This window comes from Dicentrarchus labrax, unplaced genomic scaffold (genome assembly GCF_905237075.1).
Source record: "Dicentrarchus labrax unplaced genomic scaffold, dlabrax2021, whole genome shotgun sequence".
Classification (NCBI taxonomy): Eukaryota; Metazoa; Chordata; class Actinopteri; family Moronidae; genus Dicentrarchus; species Dicentrarchus labrax.
In genome coordinates, this window is record NW_026136720.1 from 27,261,446 (window position 1) to 27,275,876 (window position 14,431).

The following is a 14,431-nucleotide window of genomic DNA, read 5'->3' on the forward strand; positions in this document are numbered from 1 at the left end:
TGTAACAGTTGCTAGCTGCCTGTTTTTACAGAAAATATGTAAACGTGAAAGCAAAAAGCAATCTAATTTCTGTTTCAACAAACATATTCAGATAGCACTGACATTTTGTTTAATATATATAATATATAATAAGTTAGTATTGGACTACTACAGTATTTTTCAACATGCATAAGCTGTCCAACTAAGTTTGGCATTAAGTGGTAAATTCCATTTAATCCAGTTACTTTATGAAGTTAAACTGTAAAGAAGTGCATCTCAAAGGAAAGATTCTGAATTTAGCAAACAAAGCTTAATAAGTTTTAGTCATAAGGAAGCCAGCTGGGTCAACATTTCTTAAGAAATCTGATGTGTTTTATTGAGATGCAGGAAAACTGGGGGAACCATGCCAGCACAGTGGGGGTCATATATTAATCAAAATCCTTTTCAGTAATTAGTATTTGCTTTAGTCTACTCAGACTGTAGAATGGGCAGGCCCTACAGTTTGGCAGTCCAATCCAATCTAATCCAATCTAATTTGCTGTGTAGTGCCAGCCCTGGTGGATCAATCTCAGAAATGCCAACCCTCTGGATCCATTTTAGAGAGTAATTTGCAGAGTCATCCATCCAGAGTCTTGTTTAAATCAGAAATCTTTTTTCTTTAGCTTCTTTAGCACGGTAATGAGAATAGCTCCAAACATTTCAGCAGTTCCTCTGGGGGTGACCACATGACATTAAAATCGATCTACTTCGTACTACTTTGTATCCCAGCACTGACTCAAATCTTTTTGGGTTTGACCATTGAAAACTGCAATAGGTCACTGTTCAGCTGTTTGTTCTCTACTTCGTCCTGCCCTATGTTCTGAGGTGGCTCCAGCCTCCAGTTCAGCTCTGTTCTGTTTCTTTAGTCTCTCTGGATTACTGTGTCTCTGTGGATTACAATCATTACAACTTTCAGTAACACTTCACAATAAGGGTGCAAATCATGTACTTAAAGCTGCAGTAGGTAACTTTTATAAAAATAACCTTTTGTCATATTTGCTGAAACTTTCACTATATTACTAAATTCTGCAAACTTGACCTTTTAATAGCTGTATTTTCAATGCTAACAGAAAAGGGGCTAATGCTTTTGAATGTGACAGAACAACCAGCAAGGAGACTGCATTTGGTTTATTTATTTCGTCACAGAATAATATCACACATGTTCCACTGTTCAAACACAGAACACACAAGTTCCAAGTTCAGACCTGGAAACACCTGGAAATTAACAGAAATGACCAAATATCCTGAAAAAAATTATATCTTGACTTGGTCATTAATTGTTCATTAGCCTTTGCTGTGGCCACATTGATGTTGTGTCAGAGGGAAACTGGAGTCCATTTTTGAAAACAGGAAAATGTCCTGGAAAGGTCATGGGAAATTATTTCTTAAAGTGTGGGACTCACTCAGGGTTACCAATCTTTATAGTGTAGAGACATTGCCTGCTGCAGTCAATGTCATGTAAAACTGACAAGGGAAGTACACCGTGCTCATGTTAATGTTTTTAATTGTTCCAACTACAGGGTTGTGTTTAGTTTTGTCCAAGTTTTAGACATAAAAATCAAACATAATGGCATAATGATGGCAGGTCTAACTGGTCTAAGGCTCAGTTGGAGCATGACTTAAATCCTGTATCCTGGATGAGATATCGTGCCTATATCTTTATTTTGTCTATATTGTTGCCCCGATATGTTGTGATCAGCGTATACTCTTTGTGATACAGAAGTCAGGTTTTTAATTGTGACGTGTGTCTCCTGCTTCTCAGGCTGACTGCCTGGTTGACTGGCTGACTGATTATGTCTGATATAATCCTTTGCTATCAGCTTTATATTGCACTGCCAAAGCATGCCACTGGGATTAAGGATCTTCCCCATCCCCTGAACGTGTGTGTGTGTGTGTGTGTGTGTGTGTGTGTGTGTGGACATCTATTGCTTTCTACTCCTGATCTACTGACTGCAGATCAAACCAAACCCTCCTACCAAATAACTGGTGTCACTCTGTTGGGAGTGAAGGGGATTAAGGCCACATGGTCCAAACCATGTGTGTACGTCTTAGGGGGTGGTCTATGACCAAATATAGAGACTGACCTCTGTCATCCTAGCTGTTATGTTCTAGACCCCAGGTTCACGTTGTAAAATGTGGGATTTAATGGTGTCCTGGTGGCCAATGTACAGCCTGATTCTAAAGACAGACAGGACGGACATCTGTAGTATCTGAAACATTACACATCATTAACAACATGCTGAAAAAAGTGTAATAATCTGCTGTGCGTGTTAAATCTGCATGTTTTGACTGAGTCAGTGGTAGCTGAGCTTGTTGCAGGTTCAAATATCCTCAGTACTATAGATCATATAGTTGATCCTGCTGATATATTATTTCTACACAAGAGGAAATTAGATAAGATAGAACTTTATTTATCCAGAGGGAAACTGTTGTACAGTAGTTGCAGTACAAAGTAGGAAAAAGTGGGGGAAAAAAATATAAAAAAATCTAGGACTGGACTAAAGATTTTCATAGTCGACTAGTAGTTATGATACTAATTTAATTAAAATAAATACTTTTTTTTAAAGGTCCAGTGTGTATCTATTGGCAGAAATGGAATATAATATTCATAGGTATGTTTTCATTAGTATATAATCATCTGTCACGATTCTGAGGCTGAGCCCAAAAGCAAACTGAGACTGGTTGTAGTGAACACAAAGTCTTTATTTCTTTGGTGAGATGAAGGGTGATCTGGAGGCTAGCTGAAGTCTGGGGTTTGAGTCCAGGCGTGAAGGTGGTAGAGGAAAACCCGGTGTGGAGAGCAGTAAATCTGGTGGCAGAGGAAACCGTTATAAGAATTTGGTAAGCAGGCTGGCAATCAAAGGACTACACTGGCTAACTAGTTCAAAAGAGTTGAAGCGAAGCACACAACATACTGTGTGTGGTGCAACGATCCACAAGGGACTGGATGTCAGCCAGGTTTCTTATAGTGGTGAGGTGCAGTCTTGATCAAAGTCAGGTGAGTGGAGACAGACAGACAAACCCAGCAAGCACACCTCACTCACACTAAGAGGTAGAAAACAAAACCACACAATCACACAGCAGGAGTCATTACATCATTTGAAAATAAGAATTGTTTTACCTTAGAATGAGACATTTTTATCTACAGACGTTGCAGGTCGCCTTCCGCAGAGTCTGCCATGTTGCTAACAGAAAAGGGGCTAATGATTCTGAATGTGTCAGAACAACCAGCGTGAACCAGCCTGAAGACTTAATATTTAGTTCACTTATTTCAACACAGTGTAACAACACACAAGTCTCGTTGTTCAAAATACCAACAACAAGAAAGATAGAAAGACAGAAAATTGAAGATATTTGATTCTTTTTTTTTTTAGCTCTCTGATTGGTTGTTTTGTTCAGGCCCAGTGGATTCTTGCAAACGCCATTAGGAATTTAATGGCATTAACTAGGAGGAGCCAGAGGAACCTGATTGTTTCACAGATTATCTGTCTCATGTTCTACTGTCTCAAGTTATTTTTATTTAAGTTACCTACTGAAGCTTTACATACGTGATTTGCACCCTTATTATAAAGTGTTACTGAAAGTTGTAATGATTGTAATCCACAAAGACGCTGAACCAGAGGCTTGAGCCACCACAGCACATAGGGCAGGATGCAGTAGAGCTTAACTAACAGCTGAACAAAACAGTGGGACATAAATGGAATTGTGTAGAACAAAGTGGAGCAATGAATCCAGTGGCCATCACCCCAACCACTAATGGTGTACTGTTATTAGCCTGATGCTCCCTTTAGGCAACATTATTAGGAATCACTCCTTTAACTTTCACTGTTATGCAGATGATACGCAGTTATATCTATCAATCAAGCCCAATGAAATTAATCAATTATCTAAATTACAAACATGTCTTAAGGACATAAAATCCTGGATTAGCTGTAATTTTCTGATGTTAAACTCAGAAAAAAACGAAATTCTTGTTCTTCTTGGCCCCAAAACCCTTAGAGACTCACTGTCTAAAGATATAGTTACTCTAGATGGCATTACCTTGGCCTCTAGCACCACTGTCAGGAATCTTGGTGTTATCTTTGATCAGGATTTGTCATTTAACTCCCACATGAAGCAGACCTCTAGGACTGCCTTCTTTCATTTATGTAATATTAGAAAAATTAGACACATACTATCACAGACAGATGCAGAAAAACTAATCCATGCATTTGTTACTTCTAGGCTGGATTACTGCAACTCTTTATTATCAGGTTGCCCCAATAAGTCCATTAAAACGCTCCAATTAATTCAGAACGCTGCAGTACTGACAGGAATTACAAAAAGAGATCACATCTCTCCTGTACTAGCTTCTCTGCACTGGCTCCCTGTAAAATGTAGAATAGAATTTAAAATCCTCCTCCTCACCTATAAAGCTCTTCATGGTCAGGCCCCTTCATATCTTAAAGAGCTCATAGTACCCTATTACCCCACTAGAACACTACGTTCTCTGAATGCTGGGCTACTTGTGGTTCCTATAGTCTCTAAAAGTAGAACAGGAGCCAGAGCCTTCAGTTACCAAGCTCCTCTCCTGTGGAACCAGCTTCCAGTTGTGGTTCGGGAGGCAGACACCCTCTCCACATTTAAGAGTAGGCTTAAGACATTCCTCTTTGATAAAGCTTATAGTTAGGGCTGGATCAGGTGAGCCTGAACCATCCCTTAGTTATGCTGCTATAGGCCTAGACTACCGGGGGATTTCCCATGGTGCACTGAGCTCCTCTCTTCCTCTCTCTTTCTGCACTCATTCATGTTCCATTAATGCATGTTTCTAACTTAACTTCACTTCTTCCCCGGAGTTCTTGTGCTTTCTGGTCTCGCAGGTTCTTATCGATCCTGGTGGAGCCTCCTGCCATGGTCCTGCTAGATTGCCATTGCCAATACTGTTGTTGCTGTGCACCTGTCTGTCTGTCTGTCTGTCTGTCTGCTCTCTCTCTCTCTCTCTCTCTCTCTGTCTCTCTCTGTGTCTCTCTCTCTCTCTCTCTCTCTTTCACCCCAACTGGTCGAGGCAGACGACCACCCACCTAGAGCCGAAGGGTCTGTCCTAGGTTTCTGCCTTTTAACAGGCAGTTTTTCTTTGCCCTTGTCGCCAAGTGCTTGCTCATGGTGGTACTGTTGGGTCTCTGTAAATAATGTTATAAAGAGTTCAGTCTAGACCTGCTCTATTTGAAAAGTGTCCTGAGATAACTTCTGTTATGAATTGGCGCTATACAAATAAAATTGAATTGAAAATTGAATTGAATTGACAGCAGCCAGGACACTACTTTATGTATCACAGTGCTCTGGTCCAGTAGCTATGATGGTTGATCAGCAAAGTGGAAAAGCCTTCAGTGTGGTGTCTTACCTTTCAAATGGTGTACATGATTGAATTAAGCGAGTACAGATATAATGGTGTGGTTGGGCAACTATGGCCAGCTATCAGACAACAGCAGTGTATCACACAGTCTAAAGTGATCTGATATGCACTTCACTGCTTGTAGTCTTTGTAGCTCTGGAATCAAAGCCTCTACTGTTTCTCTCACCATAAATCTCATTGGATAAGTGCATTATAGCACATTAGTGGCAAGTCTGTCTACGTAGCTGTCTAAAATACAATAATAATTTAGGTATGTCGATTATCCATTCAACTCTATTGTATAGGGCACTGGCTCTGGAACATGTTTCAATACACTAAGCAGCACAAATGAAATTCCATTCACTTCCATTTCATTGAGAGGGAGGAAGAAAACTTGGAGACAAATATCTCAAAACCTGGGACCAACAGGGGTCCTTGAGTGGGTCGTAAGGGGTCCCCAGCAAAAGGAGAAATAGAATATTTTAACTGTTATCACCTTTTTGGAAGTTGGAACAAATAGTAGGAAATAGGGTTGGCCCCTTTTTGATTGAGTGTTTGATCACTGTAGCCTGTGTCCTTATTGCAGTGGCCCAGATTCCATCCCAACCTGCAGCCCTCTTGCTGCATGTCATCCTCTCTTTCCTCACAGTTCCTGTCTTTCCTTAATTGTCTCTGTCCTTTAAAGGCAAAAAAGCCTTTAAGACTTCCCTGCACTTTTGTTTTTTAGGTACGTCATTGTACACAGAAGGAGGAACAACATGGCAGTGATATGTAATGGAGGGAAGTGTAACTCTGGACAGCAGTTGCTCCGATGCTTGACAGTTGCCTTTGGGCATCCTCTAATTTGACCCCCTTTAACCAGCCTCTGACTTCTGGCCTGGTGCCACAATGTTGGTTGCAGTGTGAAATTCGACCCGGAGTCTCCACACGGTATTTTATTTTTAAAAAATGATCGGATTCTTTATGCCGTTTCATTGTCTGACTTCCTGCCAGTGGATCTGTGCTGCTTGATGCGAGTGGGTCGCGGCTTCCATCAAAAATAAACCAGCTGCTTATTCTACATGGAGCTGAGTGGACTCTGGGATGCACCATGGTGCTTCTGGTGGAATTTAGAGCATTGCCTAGAATGGACACGATCAACTCTGGCGACCACGGCTGTGCCCGGTGGAATTCGGGGTGAGACAGTCTGAAAGTAGGCATCTAGTGGCAATAGCGTGAGAGTTGGCAAACCCAGCTGTTAGTAAATGCTCAAGTGAAAGCCAAAGTCAGATATCTCAAATTCAAAGTTTATGTCTGTGGTAATAACAGCAAAACCAGCTTTAGCGATACTGTGTCAGCAAACATTATCATATATGGCTAATATTGTCCAATTTAAATCAAAACATGAAACCAAACACAGAGTGCACCGTGGGTAGTTAACAGAGCTTGGATTTTTTTTAATAAACAGGAAGATTGCCAGTTTCGAATGGTTGTTATAAAATAAAATATTACAAATTGCACCAAAAAGATAAAAAAAAAAAACATTTGGTTTTTGATCCAATGCTGATAAATGATTAACCTAATAATAACCACAGTACAATTATTACTTTATGAGTAGGCCTACTTAATTTTCCTCTCTCAGCCTCAGGATAAACACCAGAAACACCAGGCAACATCTGTGTGTGTGTGTGTGTGTGTGTGTGTGTGTGTGTGTGTGTGCTGTTTTCCTCCCAGCATGAACTACTAATGAACACACAATAGGTGCTCCATTTGGTCTGCCTTTGGTGCTGTGCATAAACACACACACACACACACACACACACACACACACACACACACACACACACACACACAGACTTGACATTTAAAATAGAATACAGGTCCACACAGAATGATAGCTGTTAAAGGTCCATTGCGTAACATTTAGGAGTATCTGTTGGCAGAAATAGAGTCTGCCATGTTGAACCACCATGTTTCTACAGTAGCCCAAAATGGACTAACCAAACTCTGGCTCTGGATAGGGAGTTCACAGAGGGTGAAACAAGGGAGTTGCAATCTGCAATTACACCGCTAGATGCCACGAAAACCTACACACTGGACCTTTAAGTCCAAGAAATCCAAGGTGACCTCCAGAAATCCCCAAATCATCATTTAGTCAAGACCCCATTCACCCCAACCTCAAATAGTTTTGCCTGCTGTTGTCCGGCAGATGGCACAGCATCGGGTCCTGCAGCATTCAGTCCTGCACCAGCAGGACTGTAACAGCCAAACTTGTATTCTTAAATTTTAATAAGATTTGTAGGCCAGGGTATCCCTGCAGCACTGCAGTACTTCAGTATAATGCTGTTTGTCACACATTTGACCTTTATCAAACAAATCTCAGCTTCTGCAATTTGTATAATGCCTGTTTACAAGCTGTTTAACATCACAGTATATATACATATATGTGTGTGTGCAGTATCTGTCTACATTTAGTTCTTCCATCTTATCAGACAGGGATCCCTGAGACTGTATTTTATCAAATCTGGGTCTACGGCCTGATATGTATCCATTTGGGGTCCTTGACACCAAAAAGGTGGAAAACCACTGCTATAGAGGATCTGAACTCCAATTCCACTGACTTATATACAATAACTTTATCAGGCAGTGTAATAGATTTACAATAGATTTTAAAGTAGTGGTAATAACAGTACTAACAGTAGATGAACTAACAGTCATAATTGCACAATCTAGCTAATATTGACTTTATGTAGGCCGCTTATTGTTTTTGCTATGTTCCATATTTTAATTTTGTTTCTTAAAGTCAGGTTGCTATAGGCTGGCTGTTGTAGTAAGAAAGTCTTGGTCCTGATCGATTCACACAGTGTATATGTACATTTCTCAAAGTTGGGAACACAGTTCAACAGTTGTCGCCTGACAACAGCACATACTCCACAGATACTGGATTAAAAAGACTAAATTTGGCACAAAGCTACCTACGGCGTTAACTAACTATAACTAATGTAGCTCAAATAGCTTTATATGCTTCTTTCATCAGTACAATGATGCTGGCTGTGAAGTTATTATGGCATTCTTCACAAATGATCAACAAATGTCAGATTATCAGACACTGATCCTAACTGCACCCATGATCAGCAGTAAATCTGGTAAAGGTGCATTCTGTTATTATGGGCACATTCTCTGGAACAAACTGCCTGATGATATAAGATGTACCATAACTGTGGTGTCTTTTAACACAAGCCAAAGACCTACCTGTTCTCTCTCTCTCTCTCTCTCTCTCTCTCTCTCTCTCTCTCTCTCTCTCTTTGAGCATGTGTAGGTGGGTATGTTTATGTTGGTGGGTGGGTATGGGAATGAATAATTTTATGTTCCATTTTATTTTGTTCATATTTGTGTGTGGTACACTGAGCTCACATTGTATGAAATGTGCAACATAAATACATTTGAATTTATGTGACATGAGTAAACCATTTTTGCTTTGTTGGTCTGGACAAACTGATTTATAAACATGATTTAAAGGTCCAGTGTGTAGGATTTAGTGGCAACTAGTAGTGTAGTTGTAGACTGCAACTCTCTCAGGCACAGAGTGGCGACAGCCTGTGGGGAGCGAAGCAAGGGAGGAAAAAAGAGAGATGGAGAGAGAGACAGAGCAGCCAGTAGACAGCTTATTTATCAGCAGGAGGAACTCTCCTTATTCTAAACACCTTGGACCAAATTACCTCTCCTACTATTAGTGATATGACCACAAAACCATCCTCATTGTGTGATGACTTTGTCTTGTTTTGTGAATTTTGCAACAAATAGAAAAATGAAACCCAAGGTGCGCAAGGGTTCTATGTGTAAGGAATTTAACTGGATTTTTAAAAAAGCTACTAAAATACACACTTGATGTGCAAAGGCCTTAATACATATCGGTGGAACGTGCTGCAAGGGCTGCTCTTTAGGGAGCGCTAACGAGCAATTTTGCCACGCCCATGTGCGAGACCCATATGACACGCACATTTTCACCAATGGCGTGTGTGCTGCTGATGAGTTTTTCAGAGTATGTTTAGGGCGTGAAAACTGTGATTCATTTTGCTGCTCGGGCCTTAATAATTTAATTTTTAAGGCCCCATCTATGCAAGAAATTATATATAGTTGTTCATGAGGAGAAACCAGCCACTGGGTGTGTGTGAGCTCTGTCTGTACTCTTCTCCTTCCTTTTCTCCCTTATAATGATGATGCATAAATATAGCAGTGCTGTAGTAGCTAAAGAAAGAAAGAACGAAAGAACGTGTCTAGAAAACCTGATACATGCAGACTCATCGGGTCAACATTGAACAATATCTGTGTAAAGCTGCAGGACTTTTCTATCTCTGTGGAGAAAGCATCTCATCAAGCATCTCTGCTCTCTAAGTCAACACATCTGTCACTCCCCTGCTCCACCTCCTCATCTACCCATCCCTGCCTTCTTCCATCCATCCATCCCCCTCCCACTGGCCACCCATATGTCTCTTTCCATCCCCCTCCACGCCCGTCCCCACCCCCACCCCCTCTTCGACCCCCTTCTCTCCCTGCCGGTCGACCATATAGCATGTTCCTACAAGTACCGCAGCACAGAGGTGGACTGTACCATTGTGCGTGTGGTGGGTGGGTGGCAGCAGGGAGGAGTGCTGCAGAGAGAGAGAGAGAGAGAGAGAGAAAGAGAGAGACTGGCACTATCCTTTCCTGTTGTAATCCCTCGGTGCTGTCTCTCTGTGTTGATGCTCTTTACATATACAGAGTAGAAACTTCAGACAGTAATTTTAAACCTACGAATGAATTTTAGGAAAGATTTGAGGTCGGGACGCTATCGGTTGGATGTAAACTTCAGTTTGACCCTGTTTTGGTAAGAGAAGTGATTTTCAATGCAGTTTGTGTTGTTTATGTTGGTTTGGATTGTAAAAGTGTGTGTTAAATGACAAATCTCACAAAAATGAGATATTATAATAATTGAGTCTTGACCCAAAAACTACTTTAGGATTTAATTTATTTTATGATTATGGAGCATAACCAGATATTCATAGTTGTTATGGAGTTTATTTTGTTCTCTGACTTAAATACATATTATTCTCATATAAAAAACAGTATTGTCATGTTTACATTTATAAGTCTTGTTTTAAAGTTCCAGACTGAGTAGAGGAAGCATTTCCAACATCAGAACTTTTGCTTCAATAGCAGATGACCAGCTGTATCTACACAAATTGTACTGTATGTAACACATAGAAAACCCACTTTAATTGACACTTTGACGACAGGGAGTTTAGAGTCTCTAACAAGGTGCAAAGTAAATCAATCAATTGATAACAAGCAGGAAGCACGAACGCTTCTATTTAGCAGCGATTGCTTGCCAACAGCATTATATATTGAAAGTACAAAAACAAACGTGCACACACCTCATGTTACATCCTGTATCTTGCAACATGCAGCCTATACTTTATATAATAGGATGCAGGTTTGCAATGGGTTAAGGACTTTTTGTTTTGTTACTGTTGACTCATCTGCTGTTCACATCAATACAACAACAAGATGGGCTTTTTTCTCTGGGTCCATGGCAAAGCTTTTTTTATAGGGATGAGTGTAACGTTACTGGTATCTGTCAGTGTTGTAGATGCTTGTTTTTAAAGTTTTAGGGTCCTCATTTGAAAAAAGAAAAAGATTTTCTTTCACTTTCCAAATCATGATTGTGTCCCTTCGAAAATAATCAAAATGTTATAGAATGGCAAAACATCAACCTCGGTCAGAACCTTGGCCAACTTTCTCCTTTCCTTTACTTAGATATGCTATGTGCTAAGCTAATCTATATTGAAAAGATGACATGATTAAGAGATAAAAGCGCTATATATATATATATATATATATATTATATATATATATATATATAAAACCATAGTAAATAGTCACATGTTAAGTTAGCCAGTGTTAGCAAAATGTAAGGTGACTAGCTAGCTAATCTACATTATTTGTGACCTGCTCCATCATTTTGAGTCACTTTGACCCAGAAACACATTTTGAGTTTTCTTCATGGCTGTAAAGAGGGAGTCTCAGCTTTATGGCCATACCAAAATTTTTTTTCTACTCCAAAAATTGTATGAGACACACCCTTCCAAAGGTTGACTGTCACCAAACCTTGTTTTTGAGAAAAAGGGCTCTAAAGATAGCAATCAACATTCCGCCATATTCCAAATGAATTGAAAGACATTTATAGACAGTTTATATTCAAATAAATAAACTTACAATTCAAAGTGCTTTACATAATTATAATCAGAGACATTGTATGCTACCATCGGGTCAGCCACGAGTGGAATATCTTCCTCCTCGCCTCCATCACACTCACTTTCTTCGCCATCATGATCGGAGCCGGCTGCCGCTGTCACTCTCACTCTCAGCTGCCGGTGCGGTGAAAAAGTCCGTAATAAGGTCGATCCAGTTGTCGTAGCATGTCTTACAGGAATTGAATTTAAAAGTCGAGCAATTTCGTCGTCGCGAAAATTAATTTTGTCTAGGCTGTCAATCTGTCAATCTGTCTCTGTGTCCGTGTCGATCTAAACTGACAGTTGACAGATGACACAGATGACACAAACACGCTAGCCGGTGTTTTGAACTCTGACACCTGTTTCGTTTTATTTATGCTAGCTATATTTATCCTTTGTATTTTACATTAATTTTGACATTGTATTAAGCTGAGACTTTATTTAATTAGAAACATGTAAAAACTGAAAATAGCCCAAAATTGTATTTTCATGTAAAAACGTGTTTCTACACAAACGGGCCGCTGCGACATCCGACTCATTTTGATGGAACGCGTCACATTTGTTATTATTATGGAAACTAATTAGCAAGCTAATAGTTGATGTAGATTAGCTAGCTAGTTAGCTAACTTAAGATGTGACTTTAAACTATACAGTGTATATATAACTTTATCTTTTAACCATATTCAAAATGTGGTTGTCTTTTCAACATAGATTAGTCTAGCACATAGCATTGAGCGTAGTAGTACAGAACGCAGTTTTTTTTTTTTCAGGATGGTGAAGTCATGACCCTCCTACTGCTCCGGTTGGAATACTCATTGCTGTCATTGGTTTGGTTGGGTAGGTTTAGGCATGCAAATCAGTAAGGTAAAAATAGAAGGATAAGCATCAGAAACAGAGTAGGCAGGTCATGACTTCGCCATCCTGGGATAAAAATTTTGCATACAGGAAAGAGAGTTGACAGAGGGTTTAAAAGGGGTGGGGCTTAGAAAGGATCAATTGGCCAAACTTTTTGTTGCCCCAAAAGTTTGTTGCCTTCCGAAACGACTTGGCTCTGGTCTGGAGATATCTCGGGTATATTTTGGTCCAGAATGACAGTCATGGTCCCCATACGATGTGTACCCTAATAACTTCCTAAATCATAATATCTTGACAACTGTTGGATGGATTGCCATGAAATTTAATTTTCATGTTCCCCTAAGGATGAAGTAGTAAACTGGGTGATTCCATGACTTTTTGTAGTGCTGCTAGTATCACCGCCAGGTCAAAATTGCAATCTGTACAATGATTTGCTTTAAACATCAGCATGTTGGCATGTTAAAATGAGCAATTAGCTGTACAACTGTGCACAGTTTCACAGAGCTGGTCAGTAGAAGGTTGCCACCACTTAAGATTCTGGACTCTGTACATAGGCATTCTAGATGGGTTACATCCACAATTATTCATTCTAGTATCCTGTATACTTTCTTCCTTTTCTCCCCCAGTCCGACAACCCTGGAGAACAGTCTGTGCTTTGGAACAAAAAAAAAAAAACAACTTGGTTAAGGTTAGGAAACACAAATAATGTTATCTCGAAACAAAAAAACAACAGCAGTCTCCTCTGTCAAAATCACACACTTGACCCATCCATCCACACCGGCTTTGTTTCATATTTGCTGAAACTTTCACTATATCCTGATAGTAGTACATGAGACAGATAATCTGTGAAATCAGGTTCATCTGGCTCCTCCTAGTGCTCCTCCTCCAGAAAATATGACAAAACTACTACTGCAGCTTTAAAACTAAAGTAACATGAAAATGTAAGTGGTACAAAGTACAGATATTTGTGTAAAAATGTAGGGGGATAAAAGTTGTATCTGTACTCAAGTAAAGTACAGATACCTGAAACAATGATCTAAGTACAGTAGCAAATTATTTGTACTTCTAAGTATAACAATGAAATGCTCAGTGTGATGGATTACTACTTACCTCAAGGATGTGTAAAGCCCCAGCAAACAGAATTTCATTATAGTGAAATTAATGTATAACAGGAAAACACATACAATAGAGGATTTGTGGTAAACATGGAAAAACACTGGTATGGCCCGCTGAAAGCTTCTATTTGATGATGCTGCTAGAGTGCAGCTTACTTGTGCTCCAATTTGATACAGTAGACTGCACTGTACCTAATGTCTGTGTGTGTGTGTGTGTGTGTGTGTGTGTGTGTGTGTGTGTGTGTGTGTGTGTGTGAGGTCTCTTCCTGCTGTAGAACGTGATGCATTATTAATCTTGTCTAAATGACTGGGCTGACTGTATAGCTCTCTCTCCACCTTCCTCTCCTCACACCATGGGTCTGAGCAGGGCTGTTTTTGTCTTTCTGCTCACAGTTTCTTATCCCTTCAGAATCAATAGGTTGAAAAGGTTGTCATGAAAACAGATTGAATGCCAAATAAGAGGTGTAGGCTCTCTTTTAAAGTGAAACAATATCTCCACTCCCTTTAGGAGAGGCATGTTCTCTGTAGTGATTCCTGACTCTGTAATGTTTGGACTCACCTATGGGATTGTATTTTGAAAGATCTAAAAAAAAAACACTGTATTTTATCAACACAATCTTGAAGAAATTACATTTATATACGACTAATTTGCAGCAGCAAATAAGTTTTGTATGACACGTAATGACGTATGATATAATGATTATATTTGAATTAACAGAACAAGAAAAAGTTGTTAATTAAATGTACCTGGCAAGTTTTAAAATTGTTGATATTGAACAAAATTTGTTTTCCACCAAAATATAATTCAATGTTAGGGCTTT

The 14,431-nt window shown here is 39.7% G+C and overlaps 1 protein-coding gene and 1 long non-coding RNA gene across 4 annotated transcripts in view; both read left to right on the forward strand.

Annotated features, from left to right (window-relative positions):
• Positions 1 to 3,808: 3,808 nt before the first annotated feature.
• LOC127353805 (uncharacterized) overlaps positions 3,809 to 14,431 on the forward strand; it is a 247,663-nt gene continuing 237,040 nt past the window's right edge. For both annotated transcript variants that reach the window (XR_007881350.1, XR_007881349.1), the window contains exon 1: positions 3,809 to 4,698. This is a non-coding gene — a long non-coding RNA (uncharacterized LOC127353805). The remainder of the gene's footprint in view (positions 4,699 to 14,431) is intronic.
• LOC127353707 (synaptic vesicle glycoprotein 2B-like) overlaps positions 10,057 to 14,431 on the forward strand; it is a 55,077-nt gene continuing 50,702 nt past the window's right edge. For both annotated transcript variants that reach the window (XM_051383196.1, XM_051383195.1), the window contains exon 1: positions 10,057 to 10,235. The gene's annotated coding sequence lies outside the window, so the exon portion shown is untranslated. The remainder of the gene's footprint in view (positions 10,236 to 14,431) is intronic.